The sequence below is a fragment of the Thunnus maccoyii genome, chromosome 6, assembly GCF_910596095.1.
Source record: "Thunnus maccoyii chromosome 6, fThuMac1.1, whole genome shotgun sequence".
NCBI classification, from domain to species: Eukaryota; Metazoa; Chordata; class Actinopteri; order Scombriformes; family Scombridae; genus Thunnus; species Thunnus maccoyii.
In genome coordinates, this window is record NC_056538.1 from 30,678,910 (window position 1) to 30,693,918 (window position 15,009).

The 15,009-nt window shown below is 39.2% G+C and overlaps 1 long non-coding RNA gene across 2 annotated transcripts; it reads left to right on the forward strand.

Annotated features, from left to right (window-relative positions):
* Positions 1-10,769: 10,769 nt before the first annotated feature.
* On the forward strand, positions 10,770-13,533 carry LOC121899267. Of its 2 annotated transcripts, none has more exons than XR_006096664.1 (3): positions 10,770-10,906; positions 11,915-12,041; positions 12,140-13,533. It is a non-coding gene; the product is annotated as an uncharacterized LOC121899267 (long non-coding RNA). The 2 variants fall into 2 exon arrangements; XR_006096663.1 differs by having other exon boundaries at positions 10,770-10,895.
* Positions 13,534-15,009: the final 1,476 nt, after the last annotated feature.

Sequence of the window (15,009 nt, forward strand, 5' to 3'; positions counted from 1 at the left end):
TTTGAAGGGGATCAGAAAGGTACAACATAAAGGTAGAGATATTTTTTTTAACAATTCCAGGTATTTTTGGGTCCCCCTTCGTATATAAACACCCAGGTTTTTACAATATATGCAAAATAAATGTAGTTATAGTGTCAAATCATAGTGTAAAAAAAAGTTAAACTTAATTGGGAGTGCAGGCAGTGTAAACCTAGGTCAAAGGTCAAAAACAGGCAAAAAGTAGAAAAGTAGACTACTACTACTGGACAGATTGGTGAAAAACAGGTGTGAAGGAGGGCGGGGGAAAGGTCAGGTGACGAGGAATGGCGGGAACAGGTTATAGCGGGGCAGGAATATGACAGGTGGACAGGTGGACAGATGAAAAATGGACCATGAATCAGCTGACTTGCGACATATTTGTTGTAGATGTGAAGCAGAATGTGAAGTTCTACTTATAATACTTTCAAAAACAAAATGTGTGAATGTTTTTTCCCCACTTGGCATTTAGTCAGATTTGACTTAATGTGTCATAAACCAAACTTTATGACACTGTAATCGGTATAGAAGTAGTAAATAGAGGGAATACAAAGTGTTATTGTTGTGTCCTTCATGTTTAGTAAGCAGCTGTTGCCATTTAGTGCATAAATGTCATGTTAAATTATATAGGAGAGAATACATTCCTCTGCTGCCTAAATGCTGTTTGGTGAAACATTTTTATCATCCTATAAGGTGAAGTCAGTACACCTTCCCTCACTTTTCATCTGTCAACATTTTGATTTATTCATTCAGGGATTTCAGTTGTTGCCACTTTTAAACTTTAATATGAAAAATTACTTTTGGTTTGAAATGTGGTGTCAGCCATTGGTTTCCAAATTCTGAGGTCAGCTGTAGCTGAGAGCAATATCAGCCTATTTTTGTTCCTCTTCTACCTGGATTATCAGTCTCTCTCCCTCTCTGAGAGCAAAAAATGAGGAAACGGTTCTGAAGTTCTGATTCTTCTGCACTGGTACATACTGCCCCCAGGAATTAGTCATATACTCACACTCTAAAGTCTGACACTAACAAAAGCCTTTGCTTTCTCCTGCCTACTTTATGATACCAGAATTACAACCTTAAACTGTATTAAAAACTCACTTGAGTACTGTGTGACAACATTTAGCTTGCTTTAAAGGATAAGTCTGGTGATTTTATATATTTGTCTTACTGTCAACAAACCTCATGTTTGAAGCCAAACCAACAATGAACTGATTTACTAACAAGTACCGTGTGTGTCTCCAAAGCCTGATATATCTTAATACTCTGCTGTAGAGTAGGCCTGTCACTTTTTCAGAAAGTCAAGTTAGAACGAATTCTAATAAGTAATTTGTTTGAATTAATTTGAACACAACCCCTTTATATAACCCATATCCTTTTAATTAATGAATTTATTCCAAACTGATTAAGATTTTTGTGTGCAGCTGGTTCATTGAATCCCCCCCCGTCACACACACACACACACGCTCAAACACACACACACACACACACACACACACACACACACACACACAGTGTGTCAGTTTGGAATAAATTCGGTAATTAAAAGTAAATAGCAGATATATAAAAGTTTTGTAACGTATTGCAAAGTGGACTGTCTTCGTCTCCATAGTAACAGTCAATGCTTCTGCCATCAAAAACTGACAAAACAAAACTTGATTTCTCAGAATCAAAGGTAACATAATTCATAATTAAAATGGATGGCCATAAAATTAACCTGCCTGTTGTTGAATTATCAAGGACACTTTCATGTTTTTGTGTTGAGAAATGAGGATATTATTAATAGACGGTGAGGAAAATAATTCATAGCAGCAGGTCCTCTGGTCGCCCACTGGACTGATGCAGACTATTGACTGTACTGATAAAACTGAAATAAAGAAATAAAAACAAGGATGAAATCTTGTCATTAAATGTTGAGTAATGTAGTGATAATAGTTTAAAAAGGAATAACACATGATTTACATGATGAGAAGACCTGACTGACATGAAAGATACTTCCAGTTGAACAACATTAGCTTGACAGTTCTGCTATTTCACCAGCTGCTGTGATACTGGGTTGGGTGACATCGTCCTTCATTATGAAGAGTTTGGTCACGTTCATTTGTATAGAAACAGTTCCAAAGACTAATAGCAGTGACCACAGGTGAGAGACTGTATTTGGTCTTTGGAGCCATTTCTAAACAAACTAACATGATCAAACTCTTCGAGGAGAAGGAAAACGCTGCCTCTTACCAACAGGCACTTGCTGCTGAGCTCGTTCAGTACTCGACTTGACTTGACCCAACTCGGCTGCTATTGATACGGGTACTGGCTCTCGTACGGACTCGCTGCCTCCACACGTCTTGTACAGTAGCCTGTAGATACCTAACTGTCCCTGCTGAGACTCACTGCTGCAGTTTGGTTGGTAGTTAGATGAACGTCGAGCCTGTTAGTGTTAATAATTGTTTTGCATTTTGATTTAAATATCTTTATTGTGTTTATTTCTGCTACTGTCATGATACAACATACTTAGGAATTAGTAGATTTTTCTTTATTTACTGTAAAAATACACATGTACTGTAGCATCAACACAATTATCACAGTAAGTAAAGTCATATTGATTTTATAAGTTATCAGCTTCATGCAGCATACAACCTTATATTTTGGGAGGATAACGAAGTGTAATTGCTTTTCTTATTGAGTCCCACATATCCTGTTAGTGTGTCCTGCATTATAGTAGCCTGAAAGGTCACCGCCCACTACTGCTAAACACTCAGACTTCACAGATGACGAAAAAAAAGTTGGTTTATGCCGACACATAGAAGCTGATATCAGCAGGATGACATCACCAGTTCAAAAATACAACCCCTTCGTGATCTGACAGTGGTACGGTTACATTTTGGTTTGGTTCTGATGGAAAAACAACTTGGTTAGGGAGAGGGAGAGATCATGGTTTGGGTTAAAGTGACAAAGGTAACGGGACCTTCATCATCATGGTTACAATAATAACTTGTTGAATGTTTGAGCTTCACTGCACAGAATGATGCAGAGTTTGACACACATTCACATTCATCTGCTGAAAATGGAAAGTTTCTCTGCGTTCACTGGAAATCCACTTTTAAGGGGCGGGCCTTCGATTGTGATCTGTGACATCACAGTTAGTTTGGAAGCCAATCCTGGTCCAGTTCAGCTTATAAAAGTGTGATGTGGAAACTTGAAGCCTCTAGTGCACAAACACTGAGATTGGACTTTTCGGTAAAGTAGGAGACATCTGGTATCCAGCAGTTAAACTTGAAAAACGTGAATTTTCACACACTCACAACTGCTAACACAGCAGCTCCTGCAGAAGAAAAGTTCTGCTTTCCTTTAGTCAGTCTTTGGATTTGAACCAAGAATGTTCCAGTAACAATCTTCTCTATTCTCTCCTCGTCTTCTCTTGCTGATTATCATCCTGAAATTACATTTCTTGTTAAGTGGATTGGTAATTTTTTTTTTGTGCTGTGTTAAGTTTTACAATGTCACCCTACGGCAAACTGAATTCAATTAGATGAGGAAAGTTTTATGGCATAAATGTAACAAGGGGAAAAAAAAAACTACCTTCCTTTGCCTACTATATTTGGCCATTCAAGGGGCACAGAAAGTGTCTTCTGAACTGACAAGATAATTCTAACTTATTAAAATGTGGTTCCTTCATTACTGTTGGTATTATTCTCACCACAGTCAGATCTTTCATTTTTAATTCTTACGTGTGAAATTTATGACTTCTGTTACTTCATGGCTGCTGCTGCTCATTCACCCATTCACACCAGTGGCATTAGGGTGCTGGCACAACCATCAGGAGCAATTTGGGGTTCAGCATCTCACCCTTCGACATGTGGACAAGAGGAGTCGGGAATTGAACCACCGACCCTCAGATTAGTGGATAACCTGCTCTACCTCCTGAGCCACAGAAGCCGAACATATCTAATAAAGGATTTGAAAGTATCTGGATCTGATAAGTGGATACAATAAAGATTCAGATTTGATAACCCAAACAGTCTTCATGCAGCAAACCCACCCGTCTGCCCATTAAGCTGGATGAAAGAGACACTGAGTATGTTTCATCTGTTGTTTGATTCACTGGTTTGATCTAAATTAAAAGCAGACACCAGTCAAATTGACGAAATGTGTCTGATTATCTCCCTCTCCGTCTTACTTCTCTCTCTCTCTCGTCTCTCTGTTTGCCACCAGGCATCGCCTAATAGGACCTGGAATGAGGTCTTCACATTACGTGAGACCTGGGAAAGACTCCCACAGATCTGTAATAGATTCAGAGTGAAACCATCCCTCCCTCGAACTGAGCTAACTTGTTCCATTTATCTCCATCCGGCAAGCTGCCCAAATTAATGACGCAGGACGTGTCCTAACGAGGAGCCAGTCCCTGCGGTCTGATGGCCTCCGTTCCGCTCCGCTGCTCGGATGTCATTTTTGTCTTTGCGCTCGACAGCAACCTAACAGGCAGTCCATTCCCCTCTACTCTGTGGGCCGGGCCGGGCTAATGTCTGATGACTTGACATGGACAGGAAGGATTATAGGGCTCCAGCATCTCAGTGATATGACCTCAGAGGTTTTCATGTGGCCAAACAGTCACAGGTTTAAGCTGGATAAATCTAGTCCATGGTAACACCTCAGCTCTGATTGTGTGCAGTGGAATTTGGTGATTTGCAGGTTAGCAAGTTCATCTGTTGTTTGGTATTTTAGTATTTAGTGAGAGTCTGAATCAAGATTGAACTATAGTCATTAAAGTACTTTAGAGCAGATTTTTAAAAAGGGTTTAATTTTGGTTTTATAACTTTATTTGTTTTGTTGTTGTTTTTCTTAATAGTGAGATTTTGTTTTTCTTGTACAGTACCAGTCAAAAGTTTGGAAAAACTTTCTCTTGCAAGTAAATGGGAAGGTGTGTCCAAACTTTTGACTGATGCTGTGTATTTATGTGTATATATATATATATATATATATATATATATATATAATTTAGATAGAGGTAATCAATAAGCCTACAAAGCTTTTTTTCTCTCCCTGCACATTGATTTTCTTCTTGTTGTTGTCTTAACTCAATATTTAAATGCTATTGAAACACTGGTTTTATTTAAGTCTGTTTTAAAAACTTTTCAAGCTCGGGTCGGAAACATCTGGATGTCTTTTGACCAGCAAATCACCAAATCAATGAATGAAAACTGAAGCTTATAAATGACACATTAGATGTTTAACAGATACTCAGGCTGATTTAGTCCAGTTACATCTATTGCCAAGAGAGTTGCAAAGTTGGAAGAGATTGTACTCTTGGTTCCAGAAGTTATAATCTCATTCATTTTTTTTCCATAGACAACATTTATGTGACTCAGTTTGAACACGATTATGGCATCAATCAACATGAAACTCTCCCAGTAGCATCATCAGTACAAAAGATGAACAACTGCAGTAGAGAATATTGGGTTCTTTGATAAAAAGTTGAAGGTACAAGACTGTAGACGTAAAAAATCCAGGAGTAGAAGTTAACTACAACTCCCAAGGTGCGATTTGATGAGAAACAGCCAATCTCTGAGCTTAAAATTCAGTCACAAGCACTGCTTGCTGCAATCGCCGACAGGTGGAAGATACGATGTTGAGAAAAGTGATTTACAGTCTGCAGTGTGAGTCGGTTCGGTTTTATTTTTTGGGTCACTTTTCACTTACTTTTTGTTTACAACTTCAACAACGAAGCGTTTGGAATTCATTACGCTCTGATTTGCACCTCTGACTGGCTTCCTCTCAACAGCTGAGGCTCATGGGTTTTGTATTGTAACATCAACAACATGATTTCTCAGCAACGAAGATGAAATAATTGATACTGGTGGTCATAATATAAACCTGTAGGATCAGTGTTCAGAATACAGGGGCTCTCCGGGGTCTCAGAGCCCTTAACTGACAGCATGGACCCCCTGAAAATCTCAACAATGGGCCCAATTATTTTCTATTTGTCTAGACAGTAAGGTTGATTTTTATGTAACTATTGAAATCTTTGATCATTTTTAAAATAACAAAATATATATATATATTTCAGTGGGCATATGACTGCTATCAGCTCCACCTCTGCATATTCAAAACACCTAATTAAACATGTGAATATGAACTTATTCATACTGTATACAGACTAAAAGTCCTTAAACAGTCTTTATATGTCAGAACAAACATATAAAAAAACCACACTTGTTCTTGTATAGCTGCTTGGATCTAGTGGCTGATATTCACACACTGTGTAGGATTATTACATTATCATGTGTTTCTATGTTCAGTAACATTAACAAGAATCAACAAGTTCTCACTCACTCAGCACACATGACCTGCATTCCTGGACACAGCGGTAAATGATGAAACACTTCATTTTCCTGGATAATTGGACCACTCAGTGCCAAGTAGAAAATCATAATTATGGTAACTCTGACATGACGTGAACGCAGCATTAGTACAAATGTTTTCATGTTAGTGTTGGTAACTCTATCTGTATTGAACCAGATAGCAGAAATATAACATGGAAGCAAATACAAGTGATGAAGCAATGATGTCGTCTCTCCCTGTCAGCTGATCTGAAGTCTTCCAGGAAGTTTAACAGAGTGGCTCCATTATCTCTTATTTGCTTCTCTGACAAAAACGAGCATCATCTCTCGAGAACTAAACCAAAGCTAAGTGGCTTCGCTTGGACCGATTTTCTACAGCATGATGCCTCGGCAATGAAGGGATTTAAATGACATATATTTACTTAATGGAAGCCTTATGGGCAGTCAGTAAAAGCACACATGACAGAATTATTTGCCTCATCTGCTCATCAGAGGCATTTGGATGTCATTGACTTTATTTATCTTGTGAAATTTCACCGATCGCACATGCTTTTTATTTATTTAATCACGCACATTCATATCTGGGAGGCTGCACGATAAAAACTAAAGTGTCCTTCTGGCTGCCGGTCTGGTGCCTTGCTCAAAGGCACGATAACTGAGTTTTCTGAATGAGCGGACAGTGTTTAGTAGCAAATGCTATTCCAAGGATTTGAATCATTAACTTTCTATTTAAACGTGCTGAAAACAGGCTGTTGTCATCCAAATACGTTTATGCTAATTGGTCAACTCCGCAATTAGTCTGAGGTCGATTCAAATGGTATGAATGGAGTGAGACTGTTCTGGGCTATGAGGCTTTATTAGGGGAGAAGTAATTTGGAGATGACTGAAAGCAAACGCTGCCATTAATAGAAAAGAATAATCTGTGACTCTCAGTTAATGAAGCCATTTACGCGACATATGGTTGGTCACTGATAGCCTCACAGTGAGCCGTAGGGAGCCAACGTGACATATGGCTTTAAATAGCTAGCTAGCTAGTTAGCCAGCAAGGTTGTGTTGCGACAGATGGTTTTGTTAAAACGCAAGAGCTGGATGGCTAAAGGAGAGCTGTTTAACTCAACTGTTTGTGGATTTACTGGTAATATTATCTGTCGAGTTTCGGTTTATTTTTCTTTTTTGCTCGTTTTGTTTCATCTCTTTCCTCCATGTTTCTTCTTCTGTACTTCATGTTCTCCTGCCTCTTTCTTTCCCCCCACCCCCTCCCCAGGAGTGTGAAATACACAAATTACCACATAATGTGGCTCAGGAGGTAGAGCGGGTTGGCAGTTTGATTTCCAACTCCTCCTGTCTGCTTGTCAAAGTGTCCTTGGCCCAGATACTGAACCCCAAATTGTGCCAGCACCTCGCATGGTAGCTTGCCACCATCGTGTGTGTGTGTGTGTGTGTGTGTGTGTAAATGGTTGAGTGAGCAGCAGAAACACTGTAAAGCTCTTTGGATAAAAGCATGATATAAATGCAGCCGTTTACCATTTTAGACTTGCGATTAAAGACAAACATTTAACTGTAATATCTAGTTTCTTGTTTTCTTTGGCAGCTGCACCGTCAGTCAGTCAGTGTGATTTATTTATGTCTTTTATATGTCATGTCACATTTTTAATTCATGACCTTGTTTTTGTCAACAGTGCAGCTGCTGTTGTGGTGGATTGTAAATATATAATGATAAAAAAATACCAATCTTTGGTCTTGAATCTATGAAAGACTTGTATTTTCATTAAACCTGTAATAAACCTTCTGTTTCTGTAGGTTAGGTGTCGCAGAAAAAGGTATTAAATCAACCACTGAAACTTATTCAAACTTCTCTGCTGTCAGTTCATGCTCTCAGTCTGTTCCAAACAGTCATTGCTTAGCCAGTACATGACTAAATATTATTACTTTATATTAATTAACGTGCCCTTCTTATTTTAATTCCCTGATAGAGCAGGAGGACTTGTCTACTTTTTTTTTAGGTTTTGTCATAATAAATCTTTGGACCTCAGTTGGAAAAAGTTTCAGATCAGCTCAAGGAAAAACTTCTCTTTGGTGTCCAAAAAAGAATCAGCAGAGCAGCAAAATGTTCTTTAATGCCGTCAAAAAAGGAGTTTAGCAGTTCACAGTGCACACAAGGTTCACCAAACTCACTCTGAGTTGTCAGTGCTGCTTTTTTTATACTATTTGGCTTGCATATTGTCCAACTTCTTCATACTGACCAATTACACCATTAGAATCTCTTTACATCACCTGTTGCAGGTTTTAGATGGGCCTGGACATGTCTGGGCATGTTTTGTTTTGTCCAGAAATGTCCTTTTATTTTTTTTAAAGTTATTCTTGTCATTCTACACCCTTATTTCTTGATCCTTTCTTGAGGTTATTTTTTTTTTTAAATAATGAATTTTAACACAAACACACTTTGTCTCATCAGTGCGATTATCTTTAACATGTTTTGTGCCCACACATCAATCACAAGTTTCTGTGAGGCGTACATATGACTGGTATAATGCTTCACACTGAAAATAACTGCATTGCATGTTGTTTTCCTTCAGGTAGGTAGTTGTCCTCACCTCACCCTCAGTTTCTACATCCTGGTAATACGCTGCATCATGAAAAACAGTGTTTGTTGGTCCATTAATGTGGCATGATGAAATAAAATCCCCTTTATTCCTTTTATGACTACAATGAAAAAAGCCATAATTGCTCAGTGACATTAACTTTTTGCAGTGGAGAGAAGCGTTTATGCAAAGAAAGCTCATACATTCTTTATTAGCTTGTTTGGGATGTCGTCCCGTGGACAATGTACTCACATAGTTCAGTGTCATCACAGTTTCTATCGTATAAACTTGTTCAGGAGCAGAAAGAAGATGGCAGGAGAGCTGCCTGCTGCATTTTTTATAAAGCGACACTCATGAAATGTTGATTATTATGTGTCAGTGCTTGTCACACCACAGACAGGGAGTGTCGGGGGGGGGGGGGGGGGGGGGGGGGGGGGGGAGGGGAGCGTGTTGTCAATAAAGCTTGTAAGTAAAATTTGGCTTCATAACAAATCTCTTTACCTCAGTGACATGATGGGACAGTTTCCTTGTATTGCAGCAGTTTAAGCTTTATGGATCCACCGCAGCTTTCACTTTAATGAAAGGTTTTATAATGTGTCAGACTGAGACTGAAAACATAATCACTGTTATTACGTCTTTTGGAGACGTTTCAGGCTTTGGATACACTCACGTTATTTGTTAGTAGATCAGTTGATTGTTGGTTTGGATCTGCACACGACATTTGTTGACGGTAAACTTTATCCTCTAATGCTGGAGCTTCAGACTGAGCAGAACTCTGCAGCCAAACACGCCTCTCACATCACTCCAGCTTTAACATCCTCACACCGGGTTACCAATTTCTTTTTAAAATCATGACTTACACGTCTTACGAGTACATCATCGAGCCTTTGACTTCTTACCGTCTGGATAGGCCTCTCAGATCCTCTGGGTTCGACACGTTAGCTGTTCCAGAGTCCAGATTAAGGTCAAAAGATGGTGAAGCTGTTCTGGCTCCTCGGCTTTGAAACAGTCTTCAAAGCTGGTATTCAGTCTGTCTCAACTTGTCTCAACTTTTAAATCCTTAAAACACATTTTTATAGTCTCATTTTCTTGTCTGTCTTGTTGTTTACATCATGCAGCTCTGTTGTGTTATCACCAGAATCTTATTTTAATTATGTTACTTGTTTTTACCTTAAGGATTATTTTATTTCTCAGTGTGTTTATGCTGTTTCTGGTGTTTCCATATCTGTGACTGTCTTTTAGGATGTGCTCGCAGCTTGAAAAGTGCTATACAGATACAATTATTAATATAAAAAGTTTATTACAGTTACAATTTTGGGACAGTTGTTCAAATTAGCCACCCACTGAAGATAATATAATGGTGCTTGACAGCAATAAATAACTACAGATATGATCTGATTGGGTGAGAGTTTGGGTGAGAGGTTTGTAGGAGGTCCAGTGTCTCAAAGAAAAGACCTCGTACATCGCTGAACCGCGTCGGTTTAACGTCGACCAGTGACTCATCACTCAGGGCTGGTTCCTGCGGTCCAGCCAAAAAGTAAGAGAAGCTGATACCGTTATGCAACTTGACATATTCAGGATGTGCTGATAATGAGCTTCACAAATAGAGATAGTGAGACATGAACATGAGCTTCATTAATTGGACGGGGATCTCATTATATCATGAACGTACTAAACTCCAATGTCACCATTGTCTCTATAAGTTCCTTCAAGTGTGCAGCGTTTTCATGATTAAGAGTTTGCGTGTGTCAGTGCTGTGATTAAAAGTGGATTAGCTTGTCTTGGTTTGACAGGAAGCAGCATGTCTGCCTGTTCTTAGAAACCTTTTTGCAATTTTTTATTTATTTTAACGTTTTTTTTTTCTTCTTCTTTTTAGTCATCCAGTGAATGTCTCCCCGCCAGGAAATAATCCCTCAAATTAACGTCGAGACGTCACGTTCACGTCTTCTAATTTAGGAAGTCGTCAGTGAGTTAAATGTAATTATAAGTGGCACACGTTATAAAACGAGTTTAAGAGGAAAGAAGCTAAACAGCAGTAAATACGAACGAGCTGTTGCAGCTGTAACAAATCACACTGTTCTCCTTTAAACACAAATCAGGCTTTTACATGATAATATGATGTGTGGATATCGTATGTGTGGATACGAGCAGAGCTACAGCGTGTATAATTGACAGCATCGATTATACACACTGTGTATAATATGTGTGTCTCTATTGTTTTACCATCTGTTAAAGGATAGTTTTTCCAAGTCTGTCCTGAAACAATAATCAGTAGCCCAAATGAACATTGACACTTTTTTTTTTTTTTGCTGTAATCATTCTTCCTGTTCATACTGACCATTAGAAGATCCCTTCATAATGCACTCACAATGGAAGTGATCAGGGATTCCCTTCAATGCATTTGAAGGGAGTAATCCAATGATCTGTATGCAGTATTCGGGCACCTGACTGTTGTTTCAAGGCAGACTTGAAAAACTGTGAACCTGTCCTTTAACCCTCCTGTTGTCCTCGGGTCAAATTTGACCCGTTTTCAAATGTTTTTTATATCACAAATATAGATTTCTTTCATCACATGGATGGTTCCATACCACACACTTTGCAAGTAAAAGTAATGATCACTACTTTCATTGAATTTTAGGTGTTTTATTAAAATTTATAGCATCTGTGGACTTTTGTCCTCCCAGGTCAAAATTGACCCAGAGAACAAAAGTTGCACGGTCGATGGGAAGACAACAGTAAGTATCATCAGTTAACAGGGCTGATTCTGTTGTTTTTCAGTCAGAGAAAGAGTTTTACACACGTGACATAAACAGTGGCATGCATGTGAAGCTGTGCGTGTTTGTAACATCTGGAAGACAGTAACCGTATCTATTATGCAAATGCACACTCTGTTACATCCATTTTAATGTGTGTAAGAGGTTAATGTCAGGGTTTTTAAAAAAAATATAAACATGAAATATATTTAAATACTCTGTGTATAAATAGTTCCTCATCCGCTCACTGAGAGGACGGGCGCCAGGAATATCTGGCAGAAATATCGTCACGTGACACATCTCTATCGAAGATTCGCTCATTAGTTGCGGGTGAAGGTGCATGAAGATATCTTCCACATGTGAGGATTTACCACTTGTGACACACACACACACTGGCAAGCACACACAAATGACAGAGAGTTCAACCAATTATAATTTTAATTACTTTCCTTTTCAGGGTCATCATCATTTAGTAAATCTCATTATGTTCATATCCAGCTGGACGGATTAAAGCAAGTGAGCAGGTATTTTATGTCTGCTGCTAGCTGCTGAATAAACACCCACTTGGAATCACTTGTTCGAAAGCCTTGTTTAATTTCTTTACAGGGCGTTCTGGTCCCTTTTCACTCCTTCATTGGCTTTTTTTTCACAACAGTTGAGTTATTTTTGTGCTGGTCAGCACTGTTCTCTACTGCTGGCTGCACAGAGCAGAGAGACTCACTTGTTTTCTCACCATGAGGCTCGACTTCCTCTCACTGAACACCGGGAGGAACCGGCCGGTCGTCGGATCTCGGGTCGAATCACCTGCAGTGACCCACAACCTTGAAACAGCAGGGACGTCCACGCTCGGACATTTGACATCTCAACAAACAAGCAGCATTTTACAAAGTCTGTCGTTTCATTTCAAACAGTTTTACTTTTACATTTGTAAAAAGAAACATCATGAGCATCATCAGCATGACTCCGCGACCTCTGAGAAACAACGACAGGCTGTTTAAACACTGCAGCAAAACCAACATGACAGCAAAGAGGAAGAAGAGATGGAGATAAAGGAATAAAGACAAGGAGATGTGAGGAGAGAGGGATGAAGAGGAAAGGGGGTATTAATGAAAGAGGAGTCCAGTTTGGAAGGAAAACGTGCAGCTCACTTGGTGTTCGATGTGTTCGAGTGCCAAACGCTCATCAATTCTCCAACTTGGACTCTCACTTCGACAGCACGGTGACACCGTTCACCGACCAACCTGGAAACGTCCCATATGCCGGATTCCCCCAGCAGCGCATGAACGCTGCATGATAGTTTTGGCTGAAATTAAAAGACAAAACTGTCCAATGGCAAAAATCCCAGGTACTGATGCATCGCCAGAATCAACTGATCAGCTCTCTCCTCTAAAAGTCTCTGCGGATCTCTTGCTAAAAACAAACAGCAGAAAATTACTTTTCACAGATAACGATGTGTGTTGTGCACCATTTTTCAGACAGAACTCGCAGTGCAAATGTGTCTGAATTTAACAAATGTTCAGCAGTGGAAACCAACTTATTGAAACTTCAAGAGGCCACTTTGTGTTGCAGTTTTAGTCGGACTTCAAATTAAATTATTTCTAAATACGAGGATGTATCGGTCTGCTAGAGGCCCTTGTCGTGCATGTGTACTTGTAAAAAGGTGATTAGAAACATGGTTACCCAAATACTTTGTAAAATAATTAGCCTTCTCCTGGAAAAATCTACCAGTTTCTCTAATCTGCTTGGAGAAATTTATCTTGCACTAACTTGCATCTAAGGTTTGTTGTAAAGCAGAAACCCCTCAGACAATGATCACCTTTTCATGATGTAGGGGTTTATTCCTCTTGTGACCCTGGGAGCTGTGCTCTTGGAGTTTTTTTTGGACTACAATGCTCTAATCAGTGAAACTGGGGCCCCCTTCTGGACCAGTTCTGAGCGAGGAACTTGCAAGCAAGTGCCCAGAGGCAAGGGGCCTTAGTGTGCTGAGCCCCAGTTGAGAAAGTAACCAACACGTTTAAGTTTTCAAGTCTCCCTTTGATGTCCCACTTACTTTCAGAGAGAGGTAAAATCGGCTGGAAGGTAGACGAGACAAGAGCACATACCTGGAACACACACAGAGCTGTAATCTCACAGGAACAGCATGTTCATGCTTGTCTGCACACCCAGATAAAACACATTTCCCCCCCCCAAAAAATAGCAAAAAGAAATTTCAAATTGGCACATTTCCATCAATTGTGATGTTGAACCTAACAATATGTCGTGTGGTGTTTTTTATGCTGCAGTTTTTATTCTTTAGTTTTGATTTCCGTGGAGCAGAGGTCTGTAATGGAGATGAGAGCAGCGCTTTAGAAAAACAGTTTCTAGGATTTCTGTCAGCTTGTATTTAATCTGTTGTTCATCAGTGTGAAAACTAGTTCACCATTCAGACAAATACCAGAACTGAATACATTGAATACTGTTTAGAAAGTTGTTAACCACACTGGTAATGGAAACACTGTGCAGTTTTGACCACATTACACAGACACAGTGCAGCTGCTGCAGTACTCACACTATTATTTGCAATATTTGCAACAATGCATAGGGCACTTTATGACAATTTCTGCTATTTGCAATATTTGCATTATTGTAGTTTACTTTATGATCTGTTGCTCAGTCAAGTCAGTATCACTGCTTTCTTTTTGCACAATACTATGCTGTGCAATACTGTGCTTTACACATACTGTGTATTGTGCTGTGCAATACTTGAACTTATTTAATTTAACTCTTTTTTTTTGTGAAGGGTGGACTAGCAAAATAAGAATTTCATTGCATGGTGTTTGCTGTGCACATGATAATAAACTTGAGTCTCTGGTTTCTATTTACTCTTACGTCTGGGCTGAGGAAGAGAAAAGGTGAATTATTAGTTGGGTGATGATTTAATTTTGGCTCCAATAAAGGTAATTAGGAAGAAAATTGTTTGATTTATGAAGTGTCAAACTCCAAACCGACAAAATATGTCTGTGTGAGGGCGGTTTAAATGATGATAAATTTACCTGCAAGCTGCTCTTTGCCTCTCTGAGCACAAGTAACTCTAATGGTGGCTTTATGGCTGTGCTGAAGCAAACCAAAGCATACAAGCATTATTCATTAAATTTCATAATTACCATAACCTGTATTTTCTGCCTCTTCTCTCATAAAGACGGCGATGCTTTTGACAGTGGTGTCAGCGGGGTAGCGGAGGGGCGAAGCAGCACAAACTGCAATGACAGCAGAGAGACAAAACATTTAAATGTGGTTTAAATATTCTTCAGCTGAAATGATAATTGGATGACAGAAATGCGTGTAAAC